The following is an 11,694-nucleotide window of genomic DNA, read 5'->3' as shown; positions in this document are numbered from 1 at the left end:
ATATTAAAGGGGGAAATAGGAGAATTTTTACATTCCCTTTTTGCCCCTACATTTTTAATAAATAACTACTTTGCCCTTCCATTTTTAGGACACTACTTTGTTATTTATCGTTAGATCTGAAATCGTTGTGTCATGGAAACCACTGCCTTGAAAGTAAATTCGACACGACCATGCGAATCGTTCTAGTCGGTTACTCCCCAAGGTTAACACAACTCCCTCCTTTAGACATCCACTCGTCAAATAGAGGGTTGGAATCAGAAAAGAGGAAAAATTCTCATAATCAAAATCAAGAAAGTAGATGAAGAATGTGTTATTTTTAGATATGGAAGAATGGTTATTCAAGAGACCGTAGAAGATGAAGCAAGAAATTTTTTCAAAAATAAATTTCAGATCTGGAAATAATGACCTAATTAAAATTCTAACTTTTTTTTTTAATTTTAAAAACAATTAAGTTTCAACCGGATTTAAAAAGAAAATAAAACAAAAAGAAATAAAACTTTTCTTTTTTTGGCGCAAGCATGGTTGCTCGAGCCCGCCTCTTCGACTAGATAGATGGTGGCTCGTGCATTTCATGTCAAGTCATCACTTGTAGGCATGGGCATCTGACTGACAACGTTTGAGCAATACAAAAGTGGCAGGTGGCTGTCCCAAGATATGGAAATTACTGCAGTCAAATCACCAAGTTGTAGAGAGATTGCCTATAAAAGGGGAAGCCACTTGCAAAAACAAGGGTTAGACAATTTTAGAGTAGACAGTTACAAAAAGCTAGTAGTTAGAAGCTCTCTACCGTCTGTAAGTAAGAAGTAGGAGGGGCAACAACCATTCCACCGTTGATCAAAAGATGTTGCCCAAGAGAAACTCGAGAGAGATATCTTCTTCAACTTCTCCACCAAGTTGGTCACAACAAGCATTAAAAGCAAGCCAAAGAGGGCAAGAGATTGAACTCTACGGTTTGACTTCTACCTTTTCATCTTACATTTTTATTCACCATTTTATTTCACTGAGCTGAGATTGTTTATATAAACACTAGTTATCTGTAATTCAATCTTATCTTCAATCATCCATCACTTCTTCATCTGTTTACTTTCAAAGTTGTTGTGTTTGTGAACTTTCTGGCTTAATGAGAGCATGAAATCTGTTGCTTAAGTCTTCATGATCAGTTGATTAAAGTGATAAAGTAGTTAAGTCATTCGAGAGAGTAGTTTAACCGCTAAACACATCAAGTCAGGCATGAAGTAATTTTAAAGATAGAATTGCTCATGTCTGTCGTCTATTCTTTGGAACTAATGCATGCACCCTAGAGATGGGATTATGTGACATTCGCATCGAGAGGTGTTGAACTTAGCATAAACTAAAAAAACAAAATTTCCAACACATATCACGTACACATAGATTGTAAACAAACATTTGCACCATCTTCATTCTATCTTCATTGTGCTCATATAGGCTTGCTATTCCTACTAGGAAATAAACGCATATCATTCACACTTAAAACCATTAATCAAAACAAATCCTGTGTTAATACATCCTAGAGTTCCTGTGTTTGACCCTTAACAAGGTATGCACGCATCTATCACCAACGCATCACCTTATCTTCACACCAAGAGATAGATCAGTTCTCCTTCCATTTTCACTCATCATAGTCATTCATCTTCATTTACATTCATCATCCTAAGCACATTTAGAATCAAAATTATAAGTGAACATGCTTTCTAATTATACCCTCTAATCACTCCTTAACCCTCCAATGTGGGATAAGAGAAGGTGGAGTTCACCACGTGACTCTCTTATAAGCCTTAGGCCTTGGTACGTGTAGGTCATTCCCGACAATCCCCACGAATGTCCTATAGGTACTGAGAAAATAAAAGGATAATAATGATTCTGAGCAATGAAATGATGGTAACTTAAGTATCAATATCTTGTGATTTGAATTGATACATAGTGAAGTAGGGCAACAACTGAATTCACCAAAATGAGTTGCCTCTTGAACTTTTGTAAATTCTGGTTGAGACCCCTACAACATGTTTCAATCCTTTTCATTTCTTTCTTGATTTCGTAATAAAATCTTGCATCATATGCTATTTGGGTTATTCACATAAAACCTTGGATCATCGTGAAAGCTCTCGAAAGAGACCCTCAATCTCTTTCGTAGAAGGCAACCCACACCTTCACTTTCACATTAGATGCTTCATCAAGCCTATCACAATAGACCACTCAAAATTGAGCTATTAAGACCTTAGAGATTTTCCATAAAGTTTATCGCAATAGACCACCCAACATAAAGGGCTATGGATCACTCACAAATTATCCATTAAGTCTATTGCAATAGACCACCTAAAATAAACGGTTATATATCACACTAAGGGTTTGAGTCCCATACTAGTTGAAGACTCTAGGATTACTCTCCTTGTTAGGTCTTTGGTGAGAGGTTTTGCTAAATTCCTCTTAGACTTCATATACTCTAAAGAGATAATTCCTTCCTTCAATAGTTGTTTCACAGCTCTATGTCTCAAGCGAATATGCCTTATTTTGCCATTATACACACATGTTAATTTTAGCAAGTATGCAACAAAAAAAAAAAAAAAAAAAAAAAAAAAAAAAAAAAAAACAGAACTATAAGCACTATAATTCATCAATTTTAGCTTTAAACTAAGCATGTTCATCAAATAAAAAGAGGGTTTCATAAATACCTGTGAAGATCTTTTTTAATCTTCAAATTCAGCTGCAATCTTCTCCTCTTTTGGTCGTAAACCACTAAAAGATCTTCCCTACTATTCTCTAGGAACCTTAGATTGAGTTGTGCGACTCAAAAGAAGTTGAATTAAGGGAAGAATTTGAGAATAGAAATTGTTTTTTTGCAACCTTGAAGATCTTCTTCTTAAAAAACTCTAGATTTAAAAAATCTTCAATTTGCATGAAACCATTTCAGCTGAAAAACTTCCGTATTAGTTAAGTCTACTTATGCAATCAGATTGCATATCAAGTAAGCACCTCCTACTTGGAAGATTAAGTGGAGCTTGGTGAGTTATGTGGGGAAAAACCCACATAGATTGAAAAATCAATTTTCAGTTCTAAATCAATTTAGTTTAAAATTAAAAAAACAATTATTTGAATTTTTACTAAAATTCAATTTCAATTTAAGTTTCCAAAAATTAAATTAAAACAAAAATTGATTTTCTAAATTTTGAATTTTCACAAAATTCAAAATTTCAATTTGAAATTTAATTGATTTAATTAATTAAGTAATTTAATTAATTCTATTAATTTAATATCAAATATTAAATTAATTAAACACCAATTCCATTACCATGAATCCCTATTCATATAATTTTGATATTTAAATCGAATTTAAATATCAACCTATTCTCCAATTTTGTTTAATTCAATAATTAAACAAGTAATTATATCGCATATAATTACAAATTTCCTTCATTTGAATTTGAGCGTTTCAAATGAACTCGTCACGCTATTCTAAGGTTTATTCCTTTGTGAGCTAGTAGGGGGACCTAATGAACCTACAGATCACTGGCTATAACGATATGAGATTAATTGGCTAAACTCTTTAAATCGAATTAACCCCCATTCGTTAACTATCGGGTCATTCCACTAAAGCCCAGTAGCTGCACTCTTCTCACTGTAGATATATTGTATCCATTTGATATAACCATGATTAGTAAATTAACCCTTCATAGGTTGTTCGTAATAACAGCTGGGTCAATAGCTATTTTACCTTTTGAGATTACCACTTGTTTCTTAAGTTTAACTGATCCTCTAATGAACAATTGGTTTGAGATTGAATCATCAAACTAAGTCCCTCTTGAGCTAATGAGAGGGTGGGACCCCTTGTTCAAGACCCGGAGTCAGTACTTAAGGGAACAACTTTTCTACTAACCCTAAAAGCGGGTAGGAGTGAATTCCATCTTACATCCTATGTCCCCAGCTATTTACCTGATCTTATTCTTGAAATAAAAGAATTATTGAGCTGATGTTTTTGAGTGAACCCTCACCCATACAAATCTAAGGATAATCTTGAATAAACAGAAGTTCATAGTTAGCTCAGGATTAAGGTTAAGTTACCTAGGTCATCGCTTTGAAATAGTTAGTCTTAAATAGTAAATAGCGTTATAAAGTAAGAGTGACTTATTTCTTGGTTCAATCTGATGCAAAATCATTGCACAGAACACCCCCACTCCTCATATCACTACGTGAACAAATCAGGATCACTTTGTTTGTAGCACTTTACAAAAAATTGTAACAACTATAGAGTGGGCCGCATCCGATAGTGTTACCAGAATAAGGCACCCAATCTTATTCGTATACCATAGATCATTTTGACTATGTACTCGAACCTGATCTACTCTTATACCTCCATAAAGTTCAAATACTCATGTAATAGTCATGGAACTTTTAGTTTATTGGTTTTATTTCTAAAACGAAATAAGCAATTCATATATTCAATAACAATTTTATTGAATCAAATTTCAATAACGACTTTATTAATTTATAGAATAAGTTTATCGTTTACAAACCACGAGTTTTAGGACATAAAACTCAATACTTGGCAGTACCTATGGCATCTTGTGAATCACATTGCAAAGATACTAGTACAAAAGCCGCCCCTCACAGTGGTACGTCTTCTAGCAGAAGCCACTCTGTTTTGTATTCAGCTAGCTCCAATGCTATAAATTCCGACTCCATGGTGGATTTTGCTATAAAGGTTTGTTTGACTGATTTCCATGAAATAACACCTCTTTCTAGTATAAACATATAACCACTAGTCGATCTTACTTCGTCATTATCTTTCACTCAATTTGCATCACAATATCCTTCTAACACTGTAAGAAAATTTTTGAAATGAAGACAAAAATCCATTGTAACTCTAAGGTACCTTAACAAACAACGAAATGTTGTCCTATGATCCTTATTAGGATTATGAGTGTATCTACCAGTCTACTCACAACATATGCAACATCGGATCTAGTATAGTTCATTAAAAACATAACACTACCAATAACTTTTGCATATTCATATTGAGAGACACTTTTATCTTTATTCTTCTTAAGACTCATACTAGAATCATAGGGCGTTCTTACAGGTATAACATCAAAACTGTCAAATATCTTTAGCAATTTTGTAATATAGTGCGATTTACATAGAGAGAAGCCATTTTTAGTCTTTTTATCTTAACACCAAGTATCACGACAGCCTCACCTAAATCTTTCATTTTAAATTGTGATGATAGAAATAATTTGGTGTCATTAATTATATCTATGTTTGTACCAAAGATCAATATATCATCAACATAAAAACATATTATCACACAGTAAGCTCCAGACGATTTTGTGTAAACACATGTGTCAGAATAGTTTTCTTTAAAACTATTGTTTACTAAAGCATTGTTAAATTTTTCGTACCATTGTTTAGGAGCTTATTTTAGACCATAAATAGATTTCGTAAGTTTACAAATCTTATTTTCTTAACCAGCAACAAGTAAACCTTTAGGTTGTGTCATATATATTTCCTCTTCCAAGTCTTTATTAAGGAGTATTGTCTTTCCATCCATCTGATGTATTAAAAGGTCACGAATCGCAACATAGGCTATCAAAGCCCCAATAGTAGCTATTTTAGTTACAAGTGAGTAAGTATCAAAATAGTCTATGCTTTGCTTTTGAGTGTATCCCACAACCACTAGTCTAACCTTAAACATATCTATTGTATCATCTGATCTCATTTTCTTTTTAAAGATCCATTTGCAGCTAATGGGTTTATTTCCTTTAGGAAGTTCCACTAATTCCCATGTTTGATTCATGACTAAGGAATCCAATTCACTATTGATTGCCTCTTTCCAAAAACTAGAGTCTACTGAGCTTAAAACTTCTTATTGAGTTTTTGGTCCTCATCTATTAAGTACATGCAAGTAAATTGATTGTTTATTTTATCTGAATTTTCATCTAGAAAGGTAGTTAGAAAATTTGATTCATGAATAAGGAATCCAATTCACTCTTGATTGCCTCTTTCCAAAAACTAGAGTCTACTGAACTTAAAAATTCTTAATGAGTTTTTTCTCCTCATCTATTAAGTACATGCAAGTAAATTGATTGTTCATTTTATCTGAATTTTCATTTAGAAAGGTAGTTAGAAAATCAGGTCCAAAATCCTTCCTAACCCTTTGTCTTTTACTTCTTTTAGGCTCTAACTCAGATATGTTATTATGGTTAGAAAGAGGGAGTTCAGACATTTGATCGATGCTTGAAGTACTAGTCGTTTGATTATTGAGCGAATTTTCTACTGATTTATCAACAGTTTTAATCATGGGAAAAATATGCTAATAAACACAACATCTCTATATTATCACACCGAGCTATCTTTTAAACACATAAACCTATGTGCAGCATTGTTATTAGCATAACCGATAAAAATACAGTAAAAAATTTTAGATCCTAATGTAGGTTTCTTAAATTATGAATATGCTACCTTGTCTAAGCACCCCTACACTCTTAAGTAATCTAGGTTAGGTGGGTAACCCTTCCACAACTCGTAGGGAGTTTTATCTAGCCTTTTGTGAGGAACCCTATTAAGTCTAAAACAGGCAAAAAGCACAGTTTTCCCCTATATATTATCAATAATCCATAACTTAGTAACATAGTATTCATAATTTCTTTTAAAGTTTTATTCTTATGTTCTGTTATGCCATTTTGTTGAGGTGGATATAGAGCTGCTACTTCATGAATTATATCGTTTAATTCACAAAATTCCTTAAGGAAAGTATCACTATATTCATCTCCTCTATTAGATCTAATTCTTTTTATGTTTCTATCTAATTGATTTCTGCTTCAGCCTTGAATTTCAAAAACATGTTACCAACTTCATCCTTTGATTTAGAAGGTAAATTTTTGTATATCTAGAGTAATCATCAACAAAAGGTATATAATATTTTTGACCACCTCTACTCACATTGTTTCTAAAAATCAGCTAAATTTGTATGAATTAGTTCAAGTAATTCAATGCTAAGTGTCATCATTGATTTAAAAGGCTTTCTCACAAATTTTTCTTCTACATAAATTGGGCATATATTATTTATGTCAATCAGAAACATCAATAAGGTTTAAATTTTTAAGTATTTTAATTGATGCAACATTAACAGTCCTAATTTACCATGCCACACATCAAATGATTCAACCATATAAGCAAAATGAAAGACATTTTCATTCATGGAAATAGCAAAGGAACAACAATAAAACAAACAAACCATCACATAGATATCCCTTACCAACAAAGTCACCATTTTTTACGATGACAACCTTATTAGCTTCAAACACAATCCTGAGCCCTGCTTTGTTCAACAGACTCCCCGACACTAAATTCCTACACAAAGAAGGAACATACCATCACTAAAGGATAGAGTTATTTTCAAAAGTAAGTTTCAATAAAATCTTCCCTTTCCCAAGAACACCAACATTTGCTGTTTTCCATGAAAACACATTCGCCATTGTCGGTGCCCTGGAAGTCGTGGAAAAGATCTCGGTTTGAGTAGAAGTTCCTTAATGCATCAGTGTCTAGGTTCCAATAAGACTTGTTCTCCACTAAATTTTCCTCCATGACCACTACAACAATGATATCGCCTTTGACAACATTGGCCTATGGGACTGGTTTGGAAACAACATAATTTTGATATGGTTCCCTTTCTCTAGGTGCACTGGTAGGATTTATGTCCAAGTTTCCCACAGACATAATAAATCACTTTAGACTTCTCAATTTGTCCATTAGTGCGCTTTTATTGACCCTTCTTCTTTGATGTCTTTGTTGTTTGTTCCCTTTATTTTTGAACCTATCTTTCACATTGGAAGATTCAACAATGTTAGCATTAACCGAATCTATTGATAAAGAGCTCATATTATCTTTTCATTTGTTTGCCTCATCGGTGCACATGTGACTGATGAGATATTGCAGCGTTAGATCCTTCATCTTGTGCTTCAAGTGGTTATGGTAGTCACTTCAAGAGGGTGGAAAATTTTCAAGCAACACATTTGCTCTAAGAACCTCGTGCATTTTCATGCCTTCAGAAAGTACGTTGACCACTAAATTTTCGTATTCATGAACTTGCTCCATGAATGGTTTATCATCAGTCATCTGGAACTTTAACCACTTACCCACCACGTATTTCTTTTTGTTAGTATCGTTGCCTTCATATCTTGATTCGAGGGTATTCTAGATCACCTTTGTAGATTTCAGAACAATAGACAAGTCGAACAGTGAATCTGTCGTGTGGTTAAGTAGGTGGCTGCAGACAGTTTTATTATGGTTCTCGAATTTTTCAGTGTCCATAGTTGGAATCAGATTGACAGAAGCATCTTTGGAGGTTGTTGGATCTATAACAGCAAAAGCATCCTTAGAGGAATCGACATCAAATTTAAATTTGGCAGGGCAGTCCATGGTCAAAACATAATTTACCTCTAGTTGTTTAAAGAAGATGAGTAGCTTCTGGGATTAGCAGCGACAATTGGCTCCATCAAGTGGCTCCAATTTGGACAGATTTGGAAGAACTTTCCCGGATTTGATTGACATTGGTATATTTGCTTTCAAATTGTTATTCATTGTCAGATTCATAGGCTATTTGTTGTGTCGTAGAAACAATTACCTTGAAAGAAAATTCGGCATGACTATGGTGCGAGTCGTTCTTGTTGGTTCTCCCCAAGGTTAACACAACTCCTTCTTCAGATGTGTACTCATTGGACAGAGGGTTGGAATCAGAAGAGATAAAAGAATTTTCTCAAAATCAAAATCAAGAAAACAAATGAAGAGTGTGCTATTTTCAGATCTGAAGGATTGGTTTTTCAAGAGACTATAAAAAATGAAGGAAGAACGATTTTAAAAACATAAATTCCATATCTGGAAATAATGACCCAATTAAAACCCTAAGCTTTTTATTTTTTATTTTTATTTTTTTTAATTTTAAAAACAATTAAGTTTCAACAGTTGTGGGTTTAAAAAGAAAATAAAACAAAAAGAAACAAAACTATTTCTTTTTTCCGCGAAAGTGTGGTTGCCCAAGCCCCCGCTTGCATGTCCAACCAGACCGATAGTGGCGGTGGTGTAGGCATGGGAAAACACCCTCTACTACCCCTCTACCCATTTTTGCAAGTCACTAGAGGTGCTCTCCTATTTATACCCTCTAGTCACTCCTTAACTCTCTAATGTAGGTTAAGAGAAGGTGGAGTTTCACCATATGACTATCTTATGGGCCTTGGTCCTTAGTAAGTGTGGGTCATTCCCAACAATCTCTTCATTTATGTCTATTGAGCGATGTTAGGACAATAGAAGTACAACCTTATGTTGACGGGATACAATTGATTGGGTTCGAGTGGTTACACATACTAAATCAATGTAATCCAATCCTATATGAATGTGATCCATGTATAAAAATGTGATTATTCGAGTTTAGATGTGAAGGAAATCGGAACGATGATTTTCGTGAGCAGCGCAAGTAAGACAATTCTAAATTACAATCATGCATCATCATATATTTACAGTCGACTTACATACAAGCGGTTATGAAAATAATACAGAGAAATTACAAATGAATATCAAATGTACAGAGGGAAAAACTATACTAACAAAGGCAGAAGCGTCTCCACGCTCTGATGCGCGACCGAAACACCGCAGGGACACAACACGAACACTTTGCACTCGTCCTCAACGATCTCCTCGGTCATGATCTCCTCTGCAACATGAACTCCTCCACAACACCATGAACGGACTCCTCCAAAGCACCACGAACGGTGTTGAGTTGAGTCTGACACCACCAACAAGGCGACCTTCGTATTCTCAGTGTGAGAATCCAAAGGGTGGGCTCTGTTCGGATTTGGTGTGAGGCAGACGAACGGAGGAAAGACAGATCGTGTACACGATTGGGCAAGTAGGAGAAGTCGGAGACCTATCGTATAGATTGATACCTAATCATTTAATAAAGCTATGCGATCGTCTAACAAAAGATATGCGATCGTTTAGCTCGGTCGATTTTACAGGATCGTTTACCTTGGGCCAGCAATTATCTAGCAAAGCTATGCGATCGTTTAGTAAAAACTGCACGATCGTTTAGCTAACACCTGCACGATCGTTTATCTCGCCCAGCCATCGTTTAGTAAATTTGTATTTACTTGACGGCTTCCATGAGTTTCTTTTCGCCAGAGAGAAAACTCAAATTCTTTTCAAAACTTTTGTGAAAACATTTCTTCTTTTTTAAAAATAGGAAACCGATTTTTTTTTAAACTCACGGTTACCATGTCAATAACCACCTACTACATTTGGTTATTTAAAAGAAAAAAATATTAATTATCTAATAATTAATATTATTATAAATATAAATGATAACCAACTTATCATACTATATTTTAAACCTATAGTTTTAATATTTCATCTCATGAAACATATAAACCATAGTTCTTTTCTATTCCATGGTACTTAATGTAAATCTCATTTACATCAATCCTCCACTAGATGTATCTTATACATCATACTGATTATATTCATATATAAGCAAAATACCTCTTGTCAATTTGAACATTTCAAATCAACACCAAGAACTTGATCCTTCAACATGAATCCAAGCTACCAAGGGACCTCATGGACCTGTAGATCCAAAGCTCCAACGGTATGTGAATAACTGACTAAACTCTTTAGTCACGGGATCCACCATCCGTTAACTGCCAGACACTTCACTAGAGACCGATAGCTGAACTCTCCTCATTACAGATATATTATGTGTCCACCTTAACCAATCAACAGTGCGATAACCCTTCACAGATCGCTCGTAAGTACAGCTGAGCCAATAACCGTTATGCCCCTGTAGTTACATCTGTCTCCTTAAGTACAACTGATCCCTCTAAATGAACACAAATCATAGTTCTACTATGACTGAGTCTTCTCTTCCAAAGAGAAGCTGTGGCCACTATGTTCAAGCCCCGGAATCAGCCCTTAAGGAGCAATCTCTCTACTTATCCCTGCTTCGGAAAGAAGTGAATTCCATATTGTGAATTGAGTTCCTAACTCCCAGATCAGACAAGTCCCCAAAAAGGTAGGCATGTTGAGTTGGCAATCTAGCCACTCTCACCATACTAATCAAAGGATCGCCTTCAAAGGCAGGAGTTCACAAAACACTCAGGATTGAAAGTTCGTGTCACCTATGGTCGTTTAGGTGAGATGCAAGTCTCTAGTATCAACGGCGTTATATACAGAATCTAGTCATCTCGTGGTCTAGGTCTTATACAAACTCTTTGTATAGGACACCCCTGCTCCACGTCTCCACATGAATGGTCCGAATAAACCATTTGTAGTAGTTTATAACACTTGCAAACCTCTACAAAGCATGCTGTATCCGTAGTGTCACTAGGATTAGGTATCCCACCTTAATCCTTATACTATAGACCGATTTAGGTTATCACTTAAGGCATGATCCATTTGTATATCATATATACATGCTTAAGTTCACATAAGATAACCAAGGAGCTTTGTTTATTGGATTTGAGTAAATGCCAGAATGAAATAACATTTATTTTATTCATTGAATAATGTGTATCTTTACAAAACAACGAGACTTCGGGAGAATTAGGATACCAATCCCAACAAGATGTTTGTTGACACCCTTCAAATTTTGGGACATGACTTTTGAGTTTAGGTATCTGTTGATTGTCTTTA

This window comes from Benincasa hispida, chromosome 12 (genome assembly GCF_009727055.1).
Source record: "Benincasa hispida cultivar B227 chromosome 12, ASM972705v1, whole genome shotgun sequence".
Classification (NCBI taxonomy): Eukaryota; Viridiplantae; Streptophyta; class Magnoliopsida; order Cucurbitales; family Cucurbitaceae; genus Benincasa; species Benincasa hispida.
Note: the sequence above shows the minus strand (reverse complement) of the source record.